This window comes from Electrona antarctica, assembly GCF_951216825.1.
Source record: "Electrona antarctica genome assembly, chromosome: 10".
NCBI lineage: Eukaryota > Metazoa > Chordata > Actinopteri > Myctophiformes > Myctophidae > Electrona > Electrona antarctica.
Genome location: NC_136791.1, coordinates 42,261,429 through 42,286,485, shown reverse-complemented (window position 1 = coordinate 42,286,485; position 25,057 = coordinate 42,261,429). Strand labels below are relative to the sequence as shown.

At 42.0% G+C, this 25,057-nt stretch overlaps 1 long non-coding RNA gene across 1 annotated transcript; it reads right to left on the bottom strand.

Moving 5' to 3' along the window:
• Positions 1-19,892: 19,892 nt before the first annotated feature.
• On the bottom strand, positions 19,893-22,762 carry LOC306931061. The gene is made up of 3 exons (XR_013790962.1): positions 22,567-22,762; positions 21,908-21,975; positions 19,893-20,412 (listed from the first exon to the last, which is right to left on the bottom strand). It is a non-coding gene; the product is annotated as an uncharacterized lncRNA (long non-coding RNA).
• Positions 22,763-25,057: the final 2,295 nt, after the last annotated feature.

Below are 25,057 nucleotides of genomic sequence, written 5' to 3'. Positions count from 1 at the left end.
ACTGGAAGACAGTCCGTTTTGAACTTTGGACTTGACCTGAACCCCTTTATCCAAGTCTGCTTCCACCCTCGGCCGGTGATGTTCCATCCTCCCGTCCTGACCCTGGCCTCCGTGTCCCTGCTCTGGTTTGGCACAGCAGAAACATAAATCATAAAAACCCCTTTCCTCCTCCGAAAGCGGAATTGTGCTGACGTAAGCTCAGAGACTCACAAAAGTACAAAGCTAAATACAGTTAAGTAACCTCTCGGGGCTCTGGCGCCTCTTCTTCTCAGGGGAACCAAACCCGCAGTCCACACACACTCATCTGGGTAACTGTACATGCCTCATTAGGGTCCGTTAAAGCACTGTGATACACCCAGGGCATTATCTTAATAAGCCACACTATACCAAACCAATGACAAATAGAAAATATAGCTGTCAACCTCACAATGCTTTTGCTTATTATATACATTTTTGGCACATTTTGCCAAATTTGCTCTACATAGGCATGCCAGGATTAATGTGGTTAACGTACATTTTTTTATTAAATTGTTAAACTGTGATATTACCAAACACATAAATACCAGACATATCAGGCAGTCTACATTTCCCAAAAGGAAATACATATTACATACAATACATCTAATTCAGTCTGACGAGGCAAGCAGGGATAAAACATTTCCCCAGCGGCCATATAAAACCGAAAGACCAGAGGGGTACAATAAAAACAGAGCCCCCTCAACCCCCCAGCAAATCAGCAAATCCATCCCCGAGCAGGGATGTCTGTATACGGCAGTGTGGTGGTCCCTGATTCAGCACATGTATCATCATGACCACTTGCCTACTGTCAATGTGCGCCATCACTTAACTCTGGTGTAAAGACGTAATTATACCCATAAAGCTAATGGCACAGCGGGACGAGGGGTCTGAGGCCTCTGAGTCAGAGCGGCGTGTGTGTGTGTGTGTGTGTGTGTGTGTGTGTGTTCAGCACACATCCTCTGCCGAGGGAGCACATGGTTCCGATTAGCCGGAGAGAACAAAACACGCAACAAAACAATAGAAGCGTTCTAGTGTTTTGTGTTGCTGTAGCCCTTGTGGGCAGAGCAGTACCAAGCCTATCTCCAACCACAGGCGAGCAGCGCACAGAAATCTGAGGAATGCCTCCTCAGAACTGCAGCTATAGCACTGACAGGCGCGCCATTGGAAAGTCAAAACTCACAGGCGGAGAATATAGGCCGCGAAGTTGAGCGAAACCCGATTTGACAGCTGGCAACGCTTGTGCGTCCAACAGTGAACGGTCGTGTATCTCAGACGCAAACATATTGGGTGCGCTTGTGAACGATGGCGTTTTGTCAATAACAATTTATCTTCGTTCATTTTGTGGTTCCAGTATAGGGCACTTTTCTCAACATCTCAGTTTGTTGTGAAAGCAAAACCATCGAATGTTGGGATAAAAACAGAGGTCTGGGCATGGAGAGGGGGGTTGTGGGAGAGGAGGGTTATCCATGTGAATTAAAGTGTGTATACTATAGGGTAACTGCAGTCTGTCCACTCACATATATATCAGGGGGAATGAAACATGCGTACCCCTGGGAGTTTTACATCACTTTGACGGGACTCATAGTATACAAGCGGACGAGCATACTGTAGCCGAGCTCTTATGGGTCTCCTTTTTGACAGCTAGAGCACAGAGGGCTATAGCCAGACTTGCATTCAATTCGGTAAAATGAAGAATGTACACGTTGATAAATCCCTCCTTTCTCTGAGATGGCGGCGGAACAAGAGGGAATCGTAAGTCACTCGTATCCTCTAAGACAGGGTTCCCCAATAGGCGGCCCGTGGGCCATTTGCGGCCCACGGAGCGCCCCCTTGTGGCCCCTGGAAGAATTTAAAAAAATGTTGGGGTCCCAGATATAAATGGCATTAAATGGGGGTCAGTAGCCTATGCATGTCAAACTGGGCATCCTTTTCAAATGGGGTCTTGCCCTGAAAATGAATTTTCAGGGCAAGACCTCGACCTTGTGCGTGCGGACTCGGCCCCCAGCCAGGTACCCTAGTCAAAATATGGCCCTTGAGGAAAATTAATTGGGGAACCCTGCTCTAAGAGGTGGAAAGTAACTATAGTACATGTACTCAAGTACAATTTGAGGTATTTGTACTTTACTTGAGTATTTCCAATTTCCAATAATTTTACTTCTACTCCACTACATCTCAGAGGCAAATATTGTACTGTTACTACATTTATTTGAAAACTTTACTTACTAGTTACTCTGATTATTATTACAAAACATACATTAAATAATTTAGCCCTACAGTATTAGTACAGTGGGAAGAGGGGGGTATCATGCACCCCCCGGAAATATACTTCTAATCAGTGTTTTCTTATTGGAAAAAATGTGCTGAAAATGATGAGCTATGATAAAAAGTTGTCAAAATGTCCCACCTACCTCAAAACCCCCTTTTTGGTATATGGCTCTGGCGAAATTGTGTAAAGGCAAATATTAATTCACTAAAATTACATAAATAGACATGGAAGTCTGAAATTTGTCATGGAGTATCCTGACACATAGGGGTAAGTAGAAGAATAGGATTTGGGGGGTTGCTACCATTATAGTTTTAAATATGACCTACATTATCCCCAGAAAAACAAAAAGATGCTGTCCGCTTGACTAATAACAACAAAGATGGTTATTTGCCAACACATTATGGTGAAAGTCACTGCCTCACTTGTATATAGAAAACTTCCCATATCCCTAAGCTTCAATTTGATCCCAAGATAACCTTTCTATCTTGAAAATTACTCTTTCTGTAGCCAAAACTCTGAACTATACCTCAAATCGGTGAAAATTGTATATTCAGTCAGTCAGCTATACATTTGGAATAAATGAATGAATGACTGAGTTTGAACTGACTCCACATTATGGAATATTTGTTACTTGAATAAGCTATGTTAAAAAGTTGGAAAAGTGTCCAATCTACCATTTTTATGCAAATGAGTGCCTCCATTATCAAAACAATCGATTTTCACTATATCGCAGCCAATACTGCACTTAAATGAACAAATACGGTGTCTAGACCTATGTTTTGAGGGTTGAGGATCTCAGTGAAACTATTCTTAAAGTGACTACATTTGCCCATGGCATGCTGGTGTGCAAATCAGTGCCGATTAAATCAATTCCTCTATCTCGTCGGCTTCTTGTGCATGCTTTCCAGTGTCAAGGAGATCAAGCAGTGAGGTTGGTATAGGACTGCACCACAGGACACACTGGATTCAAAAACTATTTGGTTTTCAACAATCCCTGCCCTTCATCATAGGGTTTTGGTTTTTCCACCATAGCTTCATCAGCTCGCTTGTATAAGGCAACGGTGGCTCTCTTCAGAGCAGAGTAGCATGTAGGAAGGCGAGCCAGGTCAACTTTAGATTTAGAAATGAGTTTGTCATCTGCCCCACCACTCTTTCACTGAAGACTCACAATTTAAATAGCATATTCTGAGCCTAGCCAAGCCATATGACCCATAGGGACAGGAGCCTAACAAGTACACTCCCTGGCATGACTAGTATGTCGCAGGGACTTTCATTCATTCCAAATGTATAGCTGATACTGACTGAATATACAATTTTCACCGATTTGAGGTATACCGGTAGTTCAGAGTTTTGGCTACAGAAAGAGTAATTTTCAAGATAGAAAGGTTATCTTGGGCTCAAAATGAAGCTTAGGGATATGGGAAGTTTTCTATATACAAGTGAGGCAGTGATTTTCACCATAATGTGTTGGCAAATAACCATCTTTGTTGTTATTAGTCAAGCGGACAGCATCTTTTTTTGTTTTTCTGGGGATAATGTAGGTCATATTTAAAACTATAATGGTAGCAACCCCCCAAATCCTATTCTTCTACTTACCCCTATGTGTCAGGATACTCCATGACAAATGTCAGACTTCCATGTCTATTTATGTAATTTTAGTGAATTAATATTTGCCTTTACACAATTTCGCCAGAGCCATATACCAAAAAGGGGGTTTTGAGGTAGGTGGGACCTTTTGACAACTTTTTATCATAGCTCATCATTTTCAGCACATTTTTTCCAATAAGAAAACACTGATTAGAAGTATATTTCCGGGGGGTGCATGATACCCCCCTCTTCCCACTAGACTATATATACAGTACATTTGCCATTTGAAAATAGCCGATCTACAAGCTCACAATGTGTCGCATTGTGACACATTGTGAGCTTGTAGATCTCCTATTTTCAAAAGATGTTTATACATTTGAAAACGTCTTCATAGGGAGTACCTTCTACTTTTGGTACTTTAAATACATTTTGATACCAACTGTTCTGCCCTTACTATACGTTGGTGTATGGCTTGGCAGACAGCTAACATAGTTCCCAATAAAGCTCCTTAGGCAGTGACTTGGTTTAACTTCTTTACTGGTGATAACTTAAATTTGTAAAACTGCAATACAGAAAAACAGAAAACACAGACATGTGTCAAATACAGTACAATCATAACCAAAACATTAGTCCTTTTTATGCATCACTTTTAGAAATGATCAAACCAACTTACAAGCATTTTGTTTTAAGAGCTAAGATATGCTTTAAGAGCCATAAAGTTTAACAATTAACACAAACTTACAGACTTATCCTGTCCAAGGCCTGAGAGAAAGGGTTAACTCAACATGCAGTGAGTGAGCTCTTGACAGTGTGTCACCCGTCACCGTCTCCACACCATAGCGCAAAACGGTCTTAAGCTGCGCACTTCTTAAGCTGCGCGCAGCTTAAATTCTGAGTTTTTAGACAGCTGGTGGATGGAAAAGAAGCTCCACCTCCGCGGAAGACTTGAGCGGAGGAGAGCGTTTCCGGGAATCTGGCCGTCGCGCAAGAATTCAGCGGAGGTGGAGCTTAATTTCCATCCATCAGCTGTCTAAAAACTCAAGCTTTAAGCTGCGCGCAGCCGAGAACGTGCGCAGCTCTTTCGACCGTGTGGCAGCGGCTAGAGTGAGTGTGCTGGCTTGAACTGAACTGACTCTGACCAAACTAATCACCTCATTAACTACCCTGGTGAGGCTGACCAGGTGAGGAGAATTACTAATTAGGCAAAGGAACATTGGTCTCCATTACACATAAGGCTTAAAGGTAAACTACATAGAAAGTAAACACCAACACTTTTGTACTTTTACTCAAGTAAATGTTGTATTACAGACTTTTACTTGTAACGGACTAAGGGGTGAGACTATAAGCCTACAGTAAGTGGATCTAGAGTGTTCCCGCTGTAGGAACTATAGGAAGTTTACTTTTTACTAGCGCTTCATTCCTGTCCTCCCCTGAGGAACCTCCCTACATGTCTGATGTCTTACGCCCAATTCACACCAAGAGTGATGGTGGTTTCCCGCTAAGAAATGTTCCACAGACCGTCTACTTTCCAATATAACATGGTACAATGTGTGACTCTACTGGCTCGCAGACTGATACTGTTGAATTGGAAGCAAGCACAGGTTAATACTCCCACTACACTCCCACACGAAAGATGTTATGCACTATTTGTAATTGGAAAAGATAAAGTTTGAATTGAGAGGGAGTGACGACAGATTTTACCAGACTTGGCAACCCTTCAATGACTATTTCAATAGGTGCACGCTAACCCCTCCTACACAATAGATAACATAATTGAGTGTATTTTCTTTACTTTTTTTTTTCATTTAAAAAGAAAAATGTCTAGTAATTCAGTTGATATACAGCAACTTGTTGGGAAAGTTTGAGAGCAACATCCACGTGACCTTTGTGTATAGGTCAGACCACAGCGAGCTTCTGCTTGGTTGGTGCTTAGTCTCACCGCAAATCTCAGCAAAAAGAAGATGAACTTTCCTCAACTTTTTTTGCACCAGCTTTAGCTGGCTCCACCTCCTCACGCATGCAGCAGAGTCGATCCTCACTATAGAGTCTATAGTATCGTCTACTCTATAGTATAGAGTCTATACATGTATCGTCTATACTATAGACGATACATGTTTCCTCACTGGAGTGCTCGCTCAATATGTGGAAGTGGATTACCGCTGGGCTGTTGGTATGAATTCAGCAATAAAGCCCCCCTCCACTCGAAAACATGCTTTTTCTCCAGTTAACTCCTCTTGGAGACATAACTTTGACTATACAGATCCGATTGGTGCTCAAACTATCACCAGAGCGTACTTTTCCCAATCTTCCACGGGAGGTGGCGGGTTTCTCTTTACCTCTTATTTTTAGTTTAGTTTAGTTTATTTGATCATCCTTCAGTTTCAGATACAATATTTAAAGACAATGAATGGAAGCTGTTACAAAAACAAAACAAAACATGAAGATGATCAAAAGGAGTAGGCAGAAGCTAAAAGCTTATAAATGCCTATCCTACTTACAACAGCACATGATTCGTAATACTCATTACATTAACAGATTCACAAAACAAAAGTCAGATACGAGAATTCCACCCTACACCAAACCCAACCCAGTGTCACCGTAGAGATCCACCAGGATCCATATGAGTTACATAGCACTATATAACCATTAGATTACACATTATTGTCTCCACCAGGCCGAAGGCATGGGGAGAGAGTATGTTTTGCTTGTCTCCACCAGGCCGAAGGCATGGGGCGAGAGTATGTTTTGCACTCCGTCCGGCCGTGTGTCCGTGTGTCCGTCCGTCTGTGAACAGCTAATCTACGGCACCGTTAACCCAGGCGATGCCACATTTTGCACACACACTCCCTGGATGCCAACGAGGAACCTCTGCCCCAAAATTTCCAGAACGGCCTGTTATAGCGCCACCAGGAGGCCGCTTTGTGCAAACCAAGTTTTTGGAAAGTACACCTACAGATTTTGTCCAAACATCACGCAAATTGGTACAGTCTCTCTAGAGCCATTCAACGAAACGGGTCTTTCAGATTTCTCAAACTCCATCCTGATTGGCTAAGATTGGCTTCCAAAGTTCACAGGAGTGCTCAGTTTCAAACAAAATGCTGCAAATCATGAACACATCGTGTGATTTCTGTGAAATTGTGCACGCACATTCCCACTAGGCCGAGGAAGAAATGCCACATGAATATTTTCAACTCAGCCTCATGGTGGCGCTATAACTGGCCGAAAAGTGTTTTTACCTCCAACTGCACGATATGTGGATAACTTTGTATGCCAACTCCCTAGAGGCCAAGGAAAAACCTTTGCCTGGAATTTTTCACATCTGCTCTTTATAGCGCCACCAGGAGGCCGACATATGTAAAACACATTTTCTAATATTACTCCTTCAGATTTTATCCAAATTTCACGCAAATCGGTACACATGCTCTCCATAGTCATGTGATCAAGACTGGTTTGTTTGATTTCTCATAATCCACCCTCATTGGCTACGATTGGCTTCTAAACTTTTCAGGAGTAGCCCGTTTTGTATACAAATCACCACAACTACTCACCGCAGCGTCCGATTGTGGTGAAACTGTGCATGCATATTCCCACTAGGCTTTGGAAGAAATGCCACTTGACAGTTTTCAAATCAGCCTCATGGTGGCGCTACAACAGGCCAAGCATCACACACACTCCTATCCTCCTGGTGGAGACCTGTGCCCAGAAGGGCACTTTTTCTAGTTATTGTTATTATCCTTATTCACATTAACCTCATTACCAATGATCATTATCATTCATGTTGTTGCCGAGTAATGTCATTTTGTTCACATTTTTAATGTTAACATAATTACAATAATATAAATTCATTAATTATTAATAATGACAGCACTGATGACTATCAATACTACCATCACCATCACTACCTGTACAAAATGTATCAGTTGATCATACAATAACGTCAACATCCACAATATACGTAATTTCACTATAGTATGCTGTATCTGGTAGGAAGTCAAACACAAAATCCGAGCACTGTCATAACAACTGACGTCACCAATCCCGTGAATCTGTCATGGTCCAATATGCAAATGAGTCACTTCCTGAAACCTGAAATCACTTTGCTTTGAGCAGCAGTGGTGGGCGGGGTTTGAGGCCTGTGATATTTACGCTTTATTTTTGTATATGGGGAACACATAAACGTTATATTAATCACAGCAGAGTATCTTTTTACATACTTACATACACATTACATACAAACATGACTGGATGGGGTCGACTTCGAAGTCACTTTCGTCAAGTGACACAGTAAGTATAAATCCCCTAATTTAAAGGGGGTATCCATAGTGGCAGTGGTAACGTATTCCTCGTGACTTTCCACAAACTTTCCATATTTCAATTTCGGTATCACTTCCTGCCCTGAATACCAGCAGCCCAGCCATCTGTAGCATCTGCTGTATATAGTGTACGGTACGCCGTCTCTTTGCCTTAGCAGCTCATGTTTCAGTCAGCGCTGTATGTGTACGGGGCAATGCTGCCACTGTGCATCACTACCACTGTCCTGATCCCCCCCACTGCTGCGGTCTGCAGCTATCACTGGCCAGGGTCCTGGAAGTCTTGTCTGGGAAGAGACGGTATTCATCATGCGAGACACACACAACATACCAGTACTTTACATGTGGTGCACGTGCATGCACGCACGCACGCACGCACACGAGTGTCATGGGAACACGCACGCGCTCACACACAGACATTAACATGGAGGCCACATTGCGGTTTGGCGGTTTTCGTTTGACCCGTCAGTGTACGACAGAGCCCTAATCCTGATCCTCTCTGGTGTGGTCGGCTGCAGCTGTGTTTCAGCCTTGGCAATGTAACGCATCTCTGCAGGAATGCTGGATGCTGTGCCGACGTGACCTGCAGGGCTCAGAGAGGTGCGATGCGAAGATGGGATTATTATACTGTACGTTCAGGCCCTGGTCAGAGAGCCAGGCTATTATATATGGTTTTATATATTTATGTTTTATGTATTATATTAGTTTTTCCACGGTCATATAATCATTAAACCTTTCATCCATCATAACACCTGAACAAGTACACACTAAGACTAAAAAGAGAGAGAGAGGGGGAAAAAATAACTAAAACTATAGTAAATCCCTAATACACGCATATTCAAAACTATACCTCAAACCAAACTCAAATAAAAACAGAAAATAATTCTTCAAAACTATAATAACTCTGGTCCCTAAACAGAAAAGTCCTCAGGGTTAATTTGCTGTGGTTAAAATAACACGAGAATTTTACTGTGTAGAGGCATTGGGAAATACAATAAAGCTTGCTTTGGGGATATAAAAATAAATGCTGCTGGCTGCTTTCGCTAAAGGGTGGAACAGTTCACCCCTAAATTAATCAAGTCATCTATGGGAGCACAGTAGCACATAGCTGATGTGAGTACGCAGAGGGCTCATTCTCACACACACACACACGCACACGCACACGCACACGCACACACACACACACACACACACACACACACACACACACACACACACACACACACACACACACACACACCTGCTGCTCAACTAAATCACTAGCAGCTGTTTTGTACATCTAGCATGGTAGTGGTCTGATGCACATACACAGTATAACCGCTGTAATTACTATCAGACACGCACAGACATAAACTGATGGGGACAGGGTGACATATGTAAGACATTAGGCCAGGATGACCACACATACCGTACAGTATAATCATTATAATATACATTACCAAACACATATTTAAGCCTTTGTTCAGGCTAAAGTAAACATTATTGGTCTCGTCTCCGATTTAGACTCCATATGCCATGCACGGTATAATTGATTGATACGATCTTCTTACGCAATCTTTTTTAATGGTTTCTACATTTTTCTGTTCATTGTATGCTTCGTTTTTATTCCATGTGATTTTATTTAAAGTCTCTTTGGTACATATTAACTTTATTACTATACAATTACACTTAATTATGCTTCAGTAATTTGCAGGGAATTAGCCACAATCCAAATGATGCTTGATGCCGAGTGCCAAGCAGGGAGAAATTGGGTACCATTTGTATAGTCTTCGGGCATGACTCGGCCAGGGAGGTTGTTCTTGTTCTTGTTGTTGTTGTTGTTCTTGGGTGGGTGTGTGTGTGTGTGTGTGTGTGTGTGTGTGGTTCTAACCACAAAATGGTAAATGGTGCATTTATATAGCGCCTTTATCCAAGGCGCTTTACATAGTGCATTACATTCACCCATTCATACACCGATTGCAGCGGAAGCCATGCAAGGTACCAACCAGCACACCGGGAGCAATTTGGGGTTCAATGTCTTGCCCAAGGACACTTCGACATGTAGACAGGAGGAGCCGGGATTCGAACCACTGACCCATGGACCCATGGACGACCTGCTCTACCTCCTGAGCCACAGTCGAACCACAATGCCACTGAGCTGGTGGTGCACATACTGCCTGGTGTCATGTCCACCGGCACCGTATAAGGCGGCACACTCACGCTTGCGTGTAGTGTGCCCTGAGATGATCGCGTTGTCACCCCAAATGCTATACTTGTGCGCTTGGGCCGTCTAAAAGCCTATTCATACTCCAGTTTTAGGTGATAAGGTGTGTTTGGGTGAGCGGTGAAGCGCTTACCACCGTGGCGTGACCTCCTTGTAGTTTTCGGTGATCACCTTATCACCTAAAAGTGGAGTATGAATAAGCCATAAGACACACTCCACGCTTGCCTCATTCCATGCATGCATGTTGCGCCCATAAACGACCCATGTTTCTTTCAATAAATCTATTTAGTTGAAGGCATGGTCTTTCCTAGTGAACAAGGCTTTGTGCTCGGCCACTTGCACTCAACTTAGATCCATTGCATTTGTTATTGTACTGTCTGGGTGTAGTGGTTCACACTCCTTCATTTCCCTCCCACCCCCCCCCCCCCCAGCGTTAACACTACACCACAGCGCCCGATCGGGTTGAATACTATTCACCTACACCCTATAAATCTACTGCTGCACCCAACGTAGAGGCTGCAGTCATCCCATTCACACATTGCTCACACATGAAAACGCGCAGACGCATTATCATAAACTTAAGATGTACAACTTTGCCACCTTATAAATCTCGTGGGCGTGGTGTGGCCGATCAGCTAAAATCGCGTTAAGTTATGGTGTGCGGACAGACACGGCAGTTGTAAATCCACAGAGACCTCCCTTCAAGAAAAGCTTTCAGCTTGTCTAAACTGTGCGGCCCCTCCCTCCCTTCTTTCCCCTTACCTCTGATAACAGCCATGGGTCACTTCTCACCACTCTGACCCCAGATCAGTCATTATGTTTCACTGATCGCTGCCGGGGTGAACTATGATGGATTGGCGAGTGTGAGGTGGATCGAGACGTCAGGGTGACAAGGTGACAACTTGATGTCATAGGGTTCAGGCCAGTCTCTCCTGATGGGTGTATAAGAGCATTGTCTTGCATAGGTGTGTGTGTGTGTGTGTGTGTGTGTGTGTGTGTGTGTGTGTTTAACAGTGCATGGAAAAAGTACTCACATGTTTTACTTAAGTAAAAGTATTCAATACTGCAATATAGAAAAGTATTTTTTTCATATTATATTTTATTGACAAATGGGATTTCATAGACATGGTGAGTTTTACAGCAAGTGTCAATGTTCTTTTTTTTCATTTTTGTTTTTCCACTAGACAACACAAATACACAAAAGTTACTCATAAGCGCGTGTTGCGAAAAGTACTGGTAAGTATACACAACAAAACAAAAAACGACAAACAGAAAACAGGAAAGAAAGAGTAATAAGACAATTATATAAAAAGACAACAAAAGATATTCTGTAAAAATACAGAAAAGAAAAAACAACCTAATATCGCACATGAAAAAGACTAATATACAAAAACAAAAGAAAAGAGAAATCAAAAACAATGTGGAGTTTGGTTACCATACAGTGTGGTCTGGCCTCTAATTGACTTGTAGGTCCTCGTAGCCTGCCGGGCGACCACCCCCCAGTGCCCCCGTTGAACAGATAACGTCTGAGGAGGGTGAGAGGGGATTTGTACTGAAACAGGGTTTTAATTTTTATAAGGGGGTGTGACAGTGTCAGATTGAATCTAAGTTGTTAAAGTAAGTGATGAATGACTGCCAATAATTGAAAAATGTATCGGTTGAGCCCCTGATTGTAAATTAGATTTTTTCCAATTTCAGAAATAGCATTACATCTTGTAGCCAAGATGTGGTTGGCGGTGGTTTGCTACCTTTCCAGTTAAATAATATTTGGCGACGGGCGATGAGAGAGCAGAATGCGATCACAATAGCTTGTTTAGAGGTTATGCATAAGTCAGAGGCAGGGGTTCCGAAGATGGCTATCTGGGGAGACGGGGTTACGTTGATCTGTAGTACCGCAGAAATTGTAACAAAGAAATGTTCCCAGAAATGCGAGAGCCTGGGGCAATATAGAAAAGTATTGGCATCAAAATGTACCTAAAGTACCAAAAGTAAATGCACTCAGCCACTATGCAGAATGTCCCTTTTCAAGTTCTCACATGTATGAAAATCTTTTGAAAATAGCCGATCTACAAGCTCACAATGCGTCGCATTGTGAGCTTGTAGATCGGCTATTTTCAAATGGGCGAAATAAAGTGGTTAATGTATTAGTCTAGTAGCCAGCCCATAGAGCCCCATTGTGAACCCGGACATGTTGAGTACACCAACGTTTTATGTTATAAATGTTTAGTATGGGTTCCCAGCATGTAGAAACTGCCGGATGCTAACTTGCATATGTTGAGCAATTTTCGTAATAGGCATAATCTGTGACCATACCATTAACAACCTATAGAAGGCAAAATATTCAAAATTTCATCATGGTTTATGTAGCATGTGACGTGTCAAACTAGGGGGTTTTCATGATGCTGAATCCATTCCAAGCATTAGTTTTGAAAAAAAAAAAAACACTCATTGGGCTAAAAACGGCCATGCCCACTTCCAATTGTGCTGACATCATCACATTTGTGATGACGGCAATGGCCGTTTTTAGCCCAATGAGTGATTTTTTGCAAAACATATGCAAGTTAGCATCCGGCAGTTTCTGTTTATTATGAATTTTTGGTATACAGGCATTTCAGTAATATTTAAACAGCAAGTTACAGATTGGTCAAAAAAAATAGCAGAAACATACAAACAAAACAAGACTACAATAAAAAGAGACAAAACATAACCGTCAAAGAAAAAGACAAAAACAATAAAATAATAACCGACATGGCTGATGACTACACCGCACTCCGAGGACAGAAACAACATCACAATACATTCTAAAAAAACATTTACATTAATTAGATGACATTACGGGGCAGAACAATATCGTATTCAATCACTTCAGTCCAACACAACAAGCATCTCAATAATGGGTGACCAGATTTTTTGAAATAAGGTTTCGACAGGTTTCCGACAGGGTAAATCTAATTTTCTCCAAATGCAGCACTCCTCCCAGCTCCTTTAGCCACATATCAACTGTCGGAGGTTTATACGACTTCCAGGCCTGTAGTATTAACGCATCCGGCAGTTTCTATATGCTGGGGACCCATACTCAACATTTAGAACATAAAACGTTGTCCGGGTTCACATTTTGGCTACTAGACGATATGTTTTGTAGACTAATAATAATAATCAAAATCTACAAAGTAACTAGTAACTAAAGTACAATATTTGCATCTGAGATGTAGTGGAGTAGAAGTAAAATTATTGGAAATTGGAAATACTCCAGTAAAGTAAAAGTACCTCAAAATGTACAGTACTTGAGTAAATGTACTTAGTTTACTCTACCTCACTGCTTATAGGGTTGTCTTGCATAGGTGTGTGTGTTTAATGTATAGTAACTGGATGAAACAGACGGGGTCTGTTGCCTGTGTAGGAGGAACTATGCGCAGCTCATAATTCACCCACAACATCACCATTAGTAGCTTTGTCTAGCTCCGCGCACACACACAATAACATTCAAAATGTGTGGTTGTTCTAAAAGTTTACCTCCTCCCGGCCTTCTGTCTGAATCTCAGCGTTTACAGTGGTTGAGTTATGCAAGAGTGGAATGACGGGATGAGAGAGAGAGAGAGAGAGAGAGAGAAAGAGAATCAAGCAATGAGACGTGTACATTCCTTCTTTCAATGTCTCTTTTTCCATCCCTACAGCTTCTCACCACAGGCAATCCGTCATGTTGATCGTTTATTTGACCTCCATTGTCCATCTTGTTAGCCATTTCATTGTTGATAGACCGTATATTTACCCATTATGTTCTCTGTTGATAGACTGTATTGTACAGATGCCCACTGTCGTCGGCCGGCTAACGTGCATACTGTTTATCAGTCTCATATCCACTGTTGATAGTCCGTACAATGTACAGACTATCAACCGTGGATATGAGACTGATATGTATGAATTAATCTATGCACAGTGTACATAGAACAATTAATTCATAGGCAATATGCATATATCCCCTTGGGATGAGGATAATGGTCTATAATATATTATCTAATTTACCTATATTCTTGTATATCAGCAGGTCCGAGGGAAAAACCAGGCAGGGAATAACCACAGCACCTTGCCAAACAAAATGGTTCAGAATTGATCAGAAGAAAAGCAAAGAATAGAATTAGATCATACCCCTTCAGTTAGTTGCTGTGTTCTCCAACTGTCCAAGTAAAACCAAAGGTTTACTCCAAACAATCTTGCAACACAAGATTAAACCCAAACAAAACTGACAGAGGCTCCCAGAAATGCTTGTATTGTACGGTATTATGTTTGTAATGTTTGCTGAAGGCAGATATAATATCCCTTATGGTATCAATAAAGAATTGAATCCAACCCCTTTTTTTATGCAGCACAGTTTTGCATTCGCTGTCTTGTTTTTATTGTTATCATTTTGTTATGGCTTCATTGAGGATGACCCACATTTCCTGATTAACCACTTAAGCCCTGGGGGTGGGGGTGGCTATAATGACATGCCTAAAATAGGGACGCCAGGTTGAAAGTGGAACTAACTGCAAACAAGGAGTCCAAAGTCTCCATTTTCCTATTCTTAGCAAACCGACAGGTTATCTGAGGGCGGCAGAAATGCAATATCCCAACATGGATTTGTCTATTTGAACAAATAGCACTGTTTAGAGAGACTGGTGGCCTTAAAACAGACACATCAGTGAAATCCCTTCACCGCAGGAGACTTGATTTAATTAAAAAAAATCATTTATTTTAGCAAGACACTGTAAATAAACGGACTTGGAGACAAGTCTATCTTGGCAGTGCTCATATGTGCAGCATTCATGTGGCATTCTGGAGGTGAAAATCTGAAACGACTCACACACAGTATGCCCGGTTTGTCTGTTTGTAGACGTTGTCATCAGATCTACAGTACTATATACATATTACAATAAGGAATCCATTAGCAAAATGTGTGTGTATGTTTGCTCTTCACACTTGGGGGGGAAAAAAACTAACAAAACACTACATGATTCTGATTCGATCCATTCTGGATAACCAAAAGTTGGATGTGAGCTGCCAGTGACTGCAACTCAAGTACATTTGTACAGTACAAATTTGAATGAGCAACTTTCAGTATCTATACTTTGACTCAAGTACTGGGGTTGAGTACTTTGTCCACCACTGTGTACCTGTGTATATCTGTGCAGCAGTGTTGATTTCGTTGACTAAAACTAAGACGAAAAATGTTCGTCGACTACCTTTTTTTCACCGACGAAAACTAAATGGAAACTAAATGAAAACTAAGCTATGGTGACTAAAACTAAGACTAAATGTATTGACAATTTCGTCAACAAATAAAAACTAGACTAAAATGTTAAGAAGGGACTAGTGGACAAGAGATCCAGTATAAGTCATTTTACACTTGGTTGCTCACAACGCGTCGCAGCGCGACACGTTGTGAGCTTGTAGATCTGCTATTTTCAGCAAGTGTAAAATCAGTCATTACGACGGCATCAAGGCCCGCCAAAATACATTTTAGTCGACTAAATCAACTGTAGATTTAGTGGACTAAAATCGTATGACATTTAGTCGACTAAAACTAGACTAACACTAAAACATTCCAGGTGACTAAAATGTGACTGAAACTAAATGAAAACTATTCAAGAGACTATGACTAAAACTAAAATCAAAATTTTCTGCCAAAAACAACTGCTGTGCAGTAAGCTGACCAGGGAAGTAACCTGACTCCGCCAGATGGGGCAGCAGAGAGTACACTGGGTTCTCCATCCCCATGGTACCCGGGTAACCTGACTCTGCCAGATGGGGCAGCAGAGAGTACACTGGGTTCCCCATCCCCATGGTACCCGGGTAACCTGACTCTGCCAGATGGGGCAGCAGAGAGTACACTGGGTTCTCCATCCCCATGGTACCCGGGTAACCTGACTCTGCCAGATGGGGCAGCAGAGAGTACACTGGGTTCTCCATCCCCATGGTACCCGGGTAACCTGACTCTGCCAGATGGGGCAGCAGAGAGTACACTGGGTTCTCCATCCCCATGGTACCCGGGTAACCTGACTCTGCCAGATGGGGCAGCAGAGAGTACACTGGGTTCCCCATCCCCATGGTACCCGGGGAGGGGGGGAACCCAGTGTACTCTCTGCTGCCCCATCTGGCGGAGTCAGGTTAGTACCCGGGGTGGCCAACAGACAAACTCATGAAAGAGAAAGACACGTAGTTACGACAAAACAACCCCCGAACCGGACGCAAAAAAGCCACCACCATGAACATGATCACAGTCAGGATTCAGCTGAAACACATGTACAGTATCCACCATTACATCCCGTGAGTCCGCGACCTGGCGGGAGAATTGGAGATAGAGTCATGACAGCGAGCGTGGCTGCACGACACCGAGTCGATAGTACACAAAACACCGGTCAGGATCATAACCATTAGTCCTGGAGAGTAACCACTTCCATGTCACTCTCACTCCGTTTCCTGTCTCTCTATTCTCTAAACAACAATTTTAGAACTCAGTTGGTAGATCTATACTAAATAATTGACTTATACTTGGTTGCACGCCCTGTGTCACACACTGAGAACTAAAAAACATCGCAAGGATGCAACTGGGACGTGTCCTCAGTGATGTATCCCAAGGTCCTCGGGTATACCGGACGGCCCTCCTAAAGGCCTTACGTGGGTTTTTTTGGGATTCCTCCACGGGCTGGGGCGCTAAACCAAACTGCTCACCCGGGTGCCGTCTACATTCCGGCTGTCAACCATCTCTCGGGGGTTGCACATCTACAACCTCACATCTCACACTGCGTGTGACACCCAAACTTGCAATTAATTATAACGTGTGTAGGTTATAAAAGAACTGAACAAGTGGCATTTTTGCCAAGTCTATGACAAACGTCTTCAATTGGCATTGTGGGCAAATGGTCCTGAAGCATAGTGCTGTATGAATTAGAGACACATAGCAACTTTCGTCTGTCTGTCTGCATTGTAACTCAGAAAGACTTTGCCGTCAATTATCGGAGCAAAGTCTTTTAAATCATAAAAAAACTGCAAAACCTATTACATACACATACAGTATGCATGGGTGCTGCAAGGCTGGGAGAGCTTAGTCTGTCCTGCATATGGTTTAATCACAGGCATGGTGATTGATTGATTGATTAGACTGTAACTTCACATTGTATTTAGCAACAACAGTGGAGAGGAGTTCAACATCTATTAAAAGAGGCCACTCTCAAATTAAATAAAAGTCTATGTATTGTGGTCAGTGGGCCACGGGGAAAGAATGTCTTTGTAGATAAAGAATTATCATATTCGTTTGAAATACTTCATGACATGCTGAAAATATTCTTCATAAATAATCAATGAGGTGCCTGCATGTGCAGCAGGGGTTTGCATGCAGAAACTCATTTGCTTTAGTCTACTGCACGTAGAGACAAAATCAGAGTTTACACACACTGAGGCCCACTCAGGTGGCAGGCTACCAAAATAAATATGCAAAAATGGAGCTACTCTCACATATGGCCATGAAGTGTGGGTCATGACCGAAAGAATAAGGTCGCGAATACAAGCGGCCGAAATGAGTTTTCTTCGACGGGTGGCTGGCATCTCCCTTAGAGATAGGGTGAGAAGTTCAGTCACACGAGAGAGACTCCGAGTAGAACCGCTGCTCCTTCGCCTGGAAAGGAGTCAGCTGAGGTGGTTCGGGCATCTGGTTAGGATGCCTCTCGGGCGCCTCCCTAGGGAGGTCCTCAACGCACGTCCCACTGGGAGGAGACCCCGGGGCAGACCAAGGCGCAGTTGGAGGAAATACATCGACTCACTGGCCTTGGAACGTCTCGGAATCGCCCAGGAGGAAGTCACTAATGTTGCTCTGGAGAGGGAAGTCTGGAGCACTCTGGTGGAGCTGTTGCCCCCGCGACCCGACTACGGATAAGCGGTTGAAGATGGATGGAGCTACAGTGGGCAAACCTTTATTTTGTCTCTATAAGTTTTGCACCTGCCTTTAAGGAAAATGGATGTGCGCCTCTTTTGTCCCTCACTTTAGTCTACTACAGCCATTCCCAAGTTGAACAACTGCATTGAAATAATTGTATATTTTACTCATTATTATAGTTGTTTGAAATGGGTTGATTTAGACACGTGAAGTTTTTATTTTCAGGCATGTCACAGCTTTGTTTAATTGTTGTAATGTTTTTCAATGCATCAGTCACACAAGGCTTGTAACTCTATTCAACTAAACTTCACTCTTCTCAACTAAGCTGCATTTCCATCAGGCCTTGGCTTACTGGGTCAGTTGGAATTAGTGATGCACCGAATATATTCGGCAGCAGAAAATATTCGTCAGAAAATGGCTAAAAATGCATTTTCGGCCTATTCGGTTTCGGCCCGAATAGGCAGAAAATATATCACCGAATAGTGTATGCAATTAATGCATTCAAAAGAGCTGAATATTTTTTTTATGGACCCATAATAGTGATTATTATTTAAGTTAAGTTTTGCCATAACCATTTATTGTGCCATAAATCAGGTAGCTAAGGTACGGCCATGACAGCAATGGTAGGAAAAAAGATATATAATATTAATCATATTCGGATAATCGGTATTCGGTTTTCGGCCAACTGTTTCCTATATTCGGTTTCGGCCAAGAATTTCCCTTTCGGTGCATCCCTAGTTGGAATGTCAAGTTGACATGTTCTAAGTTTGTGAACAGACAAACATGTTCTGTACAGTGCTGGGGTCTGCCTGCCCCACACTGAGCAGACTCCATACACATCTGTCGGTTTAAATAAATGAGAGGCCAGTTACACAACTGTTGCAAATCAATCAGGGGGGCAACAGAAACAACGCCAATCAAAGATCAAGTCCCAAACTCACAAATATAGTGCAAAGCCGTTGATATTCCCTATTGGAGGGAGAGAGAGAGAGAGACCCTGTCACACTACGAACCTCAGCAACCACAACACAACACAACACAACACAACACTGTCCTCAATTGAAAATTAACATTTGGAATTTATGGCTGTTATAAAGCCCAAAACCTGTAATTCACTCATAGGATTATTGAAGTAATCCAAGAGCCACATATACATATTGTTACCTGTTACAACTCACACCTTCAAGGGTAGATACAACACAACATACAAACTGTATAGAATCACATCAGCATTCAATTCCAGGGCCAGAACCAGTTACTGAAGGTTTCATTGCCACCCAACCAGTCATCATTGGACGTTTGGTCCAAAATGACAGTAATAGTACCAGCTTGAATCACACTAGTACATACAGCATCAGTGGCGTGCACAGATAGACACTAGGGGGTGCTAGAGCACCCCCTGCCCTTTTGGCAATGTGCCCTTTTGAAAAAAATGAAAAAAAAACATTTTTTTCTCTTTTTTTTTGGATTTTTCAAAAATAGCAGACCTACAAGCTCATAGCGCGCCACTCGGTGGCGCGCTATGAGCTTGTAGATCTGCTATTTTTCAATAGCTAAAGCATAACATAATGCTAACACCAAAAGGGGTTCCCGCCCAAAATGGATTAAGGCAACTGGCCGGTTCCACGCGCTGCACAAGGTGCCCTTTTTTACCTTGAGCACCTGCCCCTCTAAATGTCTGTGCACGCCACTGTACAGCATACAACACAAGTAGCAGCAAAAGAACAAAGATGCTACCTTGAGCGGTCTTGTACTTGACTTCATCAGTTGTGTAAGCTGATGCCAGGGTCAAACTTTGGAACCCATGGATATAGAGATAGAGCCTCCGGGTCTCTCTTTAGTTCATGATGAGTCCTCCAGCGGCGTCTCCAGCCATCTCCATCCTCCATACATTAGGCTAGCTGGCCAGTTTCCTCCCAGTATCACTGGCACCAACCAGCCTCATTCTCCTGGCTGACATCTTCTCACTCAGCCTTGGATGTTTAGTAGTACTGCACATAGAATTCTGGTGTGGTGCAGTGGTCAGGGATTTAGAGCAGGCTCTAGGGTCCAGCTGAGAAGAAGCTGAGCTTGGGGGTCCGACTCTGGGGTCGATCATCACCCTGGCGCATGTACCAGGCTGTGGAGCAGGTTGAGAGACACCATAGACAGAGGCTTTGAGTATAAGTAAGTAAGGTAGAAAGAAAGAGCCGACCAAGAGCCACACACTGTACATGTACAGGTGTACACTGTACCCTGTCGTCACAACTCACTAGCAACAGCAGACAGACATACACAGCCTGTATACACATACTGCATCCTTCCGGTTACAACATAGTAGTATACAGTATACATATAGCCTAGTATATCCTGTTACAACCTACAACTATACGTATAGGTGTACATATACATAATGTTAGTTTTATATCGGATAAATAATGGACATGCCTGAAAATAAATTGAGATATAAGATGTGCAATTCAGATTGTTAAACACTTTGGTTCAATATCACTTTCAATTAAAACCATCATTGGTAAACAGTTAAGAATGAAGTTTCATACAAGGATTTGGTGCTGTGACACTGTAGTGGAGTCTGGAGTCTGTATTTTACTTTCTAGAGATAATGCAAGCCATTCTGCGTCCCTCTATTCACACATTTTGAGGGCAGGCATCATGAAAGGCCATGGCTTTCTCCTCTTTTTGAGAGTTTCTACAAATATTGGTCATTTGTAAAGACCAATAGGCCTACATTATTTTGTAAAATAAAACATATTTTTTTATTATTATTTATTTATTTATTTCACTGATTAATAGGCCTACTATGTATTCAAAAAGAAGCAAAAAAGAAAAAAATGTTATTTCCATAGTAGCCTACTTAAAATAATTGATTTATTTGATGGCCTTCCTGCTGCCCTGCATGGCATTTGGCCTATTGTGCTTTCAAAATATTTACAACACCAAAAGGTCAATGCACTTGTGACTTGCCCCTAAAATGATGAAATTCAATTTGATATATAAATATATATAGTTTACAAATGGGATTCATAAAATAACAGAATGGATACATTATATTAATTTAATATAATGTATCCATTTGTATCCAAGTGTTGGTAGTGCATTAGTCGGGTCGGCTACTGAAAGTGGTTACAGGGCGCCATCTGGCGGATATAATATTGGTCTGAGACTCTGAACTGAGCTCCGTCACTTAGGCATTTCACCTATCCACCGAGCTGGCTGTTTTTATTTGGCCCTTTATGGGCATTTTGGGGCGGTTTTATGCCGTTATATTGGCCTAATTCCGGCCGTCTACCCTGCCCCAGAGTGACAGCCAGGCAGTTACAGTATGTAGCGACACTATCAGTCCCCAGTGTTGTTGCAATATAAGTCCCAGCATGAAGGCTATAAGCTTAGCAAAACAAACCAAATTGTTGTCTGTTGAAGAGGCCTTTCTGATTTAATAGCCAATAGAGTATTACCACTTCTATTGCACACAACTACCTAAAATGTGCCTAAAATGGTGTGCAAAAGAAGTGGTAATGTAATGTACAGTATGTAAAATGTAAATTATTGAGCAACTAGACACAAAATGATCTTGCACCCAGCAACAAATACAGAGACAACCCCGGCAACCACACCTGGACAGATTGGTAATTTGCAGGCAGAGCTGATCAGGAACGAGGAAGGAAATCGTAGAATGGGTCTGCTGAAATGGATTTGTGTGGGTACAAGGAGGGAGCACAGACGAAAGGGAAGTAGGGTGAGAGGGTTATTATGGAGATGCTGTATGAGCCTCCCAGAATTAAACTGCTACTAAATCTGGGCTTGCTACTTGTTTGCTCAGTGTGCATCTTATGTTTACTTCTCATTATAGTTTCTCAGTATATTTGAGCTTTAGGCCTATGTCTTCATTGATAGATTAACAGTAGTTTGACAGGAAAGGGGGAGAAAGATGGGGGGTGGGAGACAGCAAACACTAGACTATTGGGCAGATTGTTGACAATTTACATTTGATTATGTATTTGAATCAAGTTTTGTGTGACTATAAAGCTTCATTAGGATTTGGGACTGACCTGACATACCAAATGTATCCCTTCTAAAAATCTTGTAAAGTTTAATTGGTGACTGATGTACAAATGTTGGTGTGTGCAAATTGTTCCTGCACAAAGAATATCTGTCTGGGACTTTTCAATGGTGTTTGTATGTGTAGGGCCAATATGCCTTTCTTGTTACACCAGGGATATACGGGTTCAACGTGCTCACATTTTGGGACTTGGGCGTCTTGTTGTTTACTCACATGTTTGTCGATGGTGATTGATGTTGACTGCAACAGGTTGGTATTATGGCGGAGTTTGTGTTGTGTGAGTGTTTCAAAATAATAAACGGGGCAAACAAAACAAGAACAGGCTCCAGACATAAACAGGCGCAGGGTTCAATAAACAAATAATAAAGTAGGCTATTTTTCCTCTTTCTATCTTTCCTTTCTTTCTTTCTTTCTTAAACTGCGCTGTATTGTGCGAGCTGTTGCAATCTGTATCTCTACTGGCGTCTTTCCACCCACAGCTGTGGGCCTGTGGCTTAATTAAAGGGAACCATGGTGCCATTTTCCAAGGCAACCAGTGGGGGCGCCATTTAGTACAAATATGTGAAAACAGATAAGATGGCTCCTACAGTATATGATTACATTTTGTTAGAGGTTCAGTTTGTCATAGTCCATGAGAGAACATAATACCTTGTATCTATTTAGTTCCATTTACTTTATTTTGCTTTTACTTGCTTGTCTGTTTTAAGTATCTTAAAGTGTGTTTTCCCCCCTAAATCTATTCTCTTATCAAATTTGTCTTGGCTGTGCAATATTAGGGTCTTAATTAGGACATGATACCCCATAAGTGGGACTGCCGTACCATGCAGTGGAAAAGTTCTAATATATTGGATAGAGGCAGGTACTGTATATTGAGTATTACAAACATAGAAATGAGTATTTATAGATTTGCGACATTGTGTGTGAATGTGTGTGTGGATTGTGTGTGAATGTGTGTGTGGATAAATAATCTGCATATTGACAGCAAAGGCTGAAAAGTTATGTTTTCAGTCAACTTTCCTCTTTAGACTTTTGGATGAAAAACATCTCTCACATTTAAAAAACAAACCAAAACTATGTATTCCTTGAGCAATACATTGTTTCTCTCTGTTTTCCCGCAAGAGACCTTGAAACATGAAAGAGCCCTTGTGTTTGAAAAGGGATGACTGTCTCCAGATTAAAAATAAATCACACTTGTGTGAAGTGAGGGGCGCCCATTGTATTTACATGGACCACATGATGTCTCACATCATCAATTTAGCAACATTACACAAGAACATGTGCGTTACTGCCATTAATGCCAGTAACGCACACTTGAACGCCCAGCCTAGCAGCTGCAGCAGTAGAAGTGCGTTGAACTCGAATGCTCCCACAGCAAAGCCACTTGCAGCTCCTGAAAGGGAGTATGCACAGAAGTTTGATTGTGAGCTAACATCGATATAGAAAGACAGTATTATATTGAAGCCTGGTATACATAGTCCTGCTTGAATTGCCTGACTGACATTATTTACAATACTGTAGTGCCTGTTTGACTTCGAGACAATGTATTGATTAAAACAATCCACGGTAGTAAACCTCATGTCCTGGTGACATGAGTTTTACTGGAGTGAGTCTGGAGTCATTTTAATGCTCGGTGTTCAGATCCGGTCTAGACACATAACCCCATACATACATAAATATACACAGAGATACTGTTTCCGTATCCGCTCTAGAACGCTTCGCTCTGACGTCAGTCATGTCCACTCCATATATGTACAGTACATGTCATATATGCCCATATGACATGCATACAGTATGAAATAATGACTCACATCACATGGCATATGTTGCCGCATAATATAATACATGGCTGACATCTTCTCACTCAGCCTTGGATGTTTAGTACTGCACATAGAATTCTGGTGTGGTGCAGTGGTCAGGGATTTAGAGCAGGCTCTAGGGTCCAGCTGAGAAGAAGCTGAGCTTGGGGGTCTGGGGTCGATTATCACCCTGGCGCATGTACCAGGCTGTGGAGCAGGTTGAGAGACACCATAGACAGAGGCTTTGAGTATAAGTAAGTAAGGTAGAAAGAAAGAGCTGACCAAGAGCCACACACTGTACATGTACAGTTGTACACTGTACCCTGTCGTCACAACTCACTAGCAACAGCAGACAGACATACACAGCCTGTATACACATACTGCATCCTTCCGGTTACAACATACAGCCTTACATATTGCCTGACATATTATACAAACCAAAGCTGAGAACATTTGTTACGATAAAAAGCTGTTACGCTAGTGAAAAGTATCTTTGTGCCCCATTATCCAAAAGACAAAGATCTTGCCCTTGCACCTTGAGCCTGGGAGGTATAGAGGAGTTCTGAGTTACAGAAGAAGAACGTATTTGCACCATTGTGATATAAATGATATTGAGAATGAGTTCCATTTTCTTTTCTATTGCCCGTTGTATCATGAGCTACGTCAAAAGTTATATGTAAAAATATAGATCTGATGTGGTTAAGTGATGCAGAGCGACTGAGATGGATTTTCGAACAGAAGATATTTGCATTTGCAGAATATATAGAGAAAGCTTGGGACATACGGACAAAGAGAACTTATATGTGATGTATTTTATTTTATTTTTATGTTTTTGCTCATTTCTGTTTTTTACAAATACTTGGTGTAACTTCTGTGTGGGAAGTAAACGTGATATTGTTTATTTATGT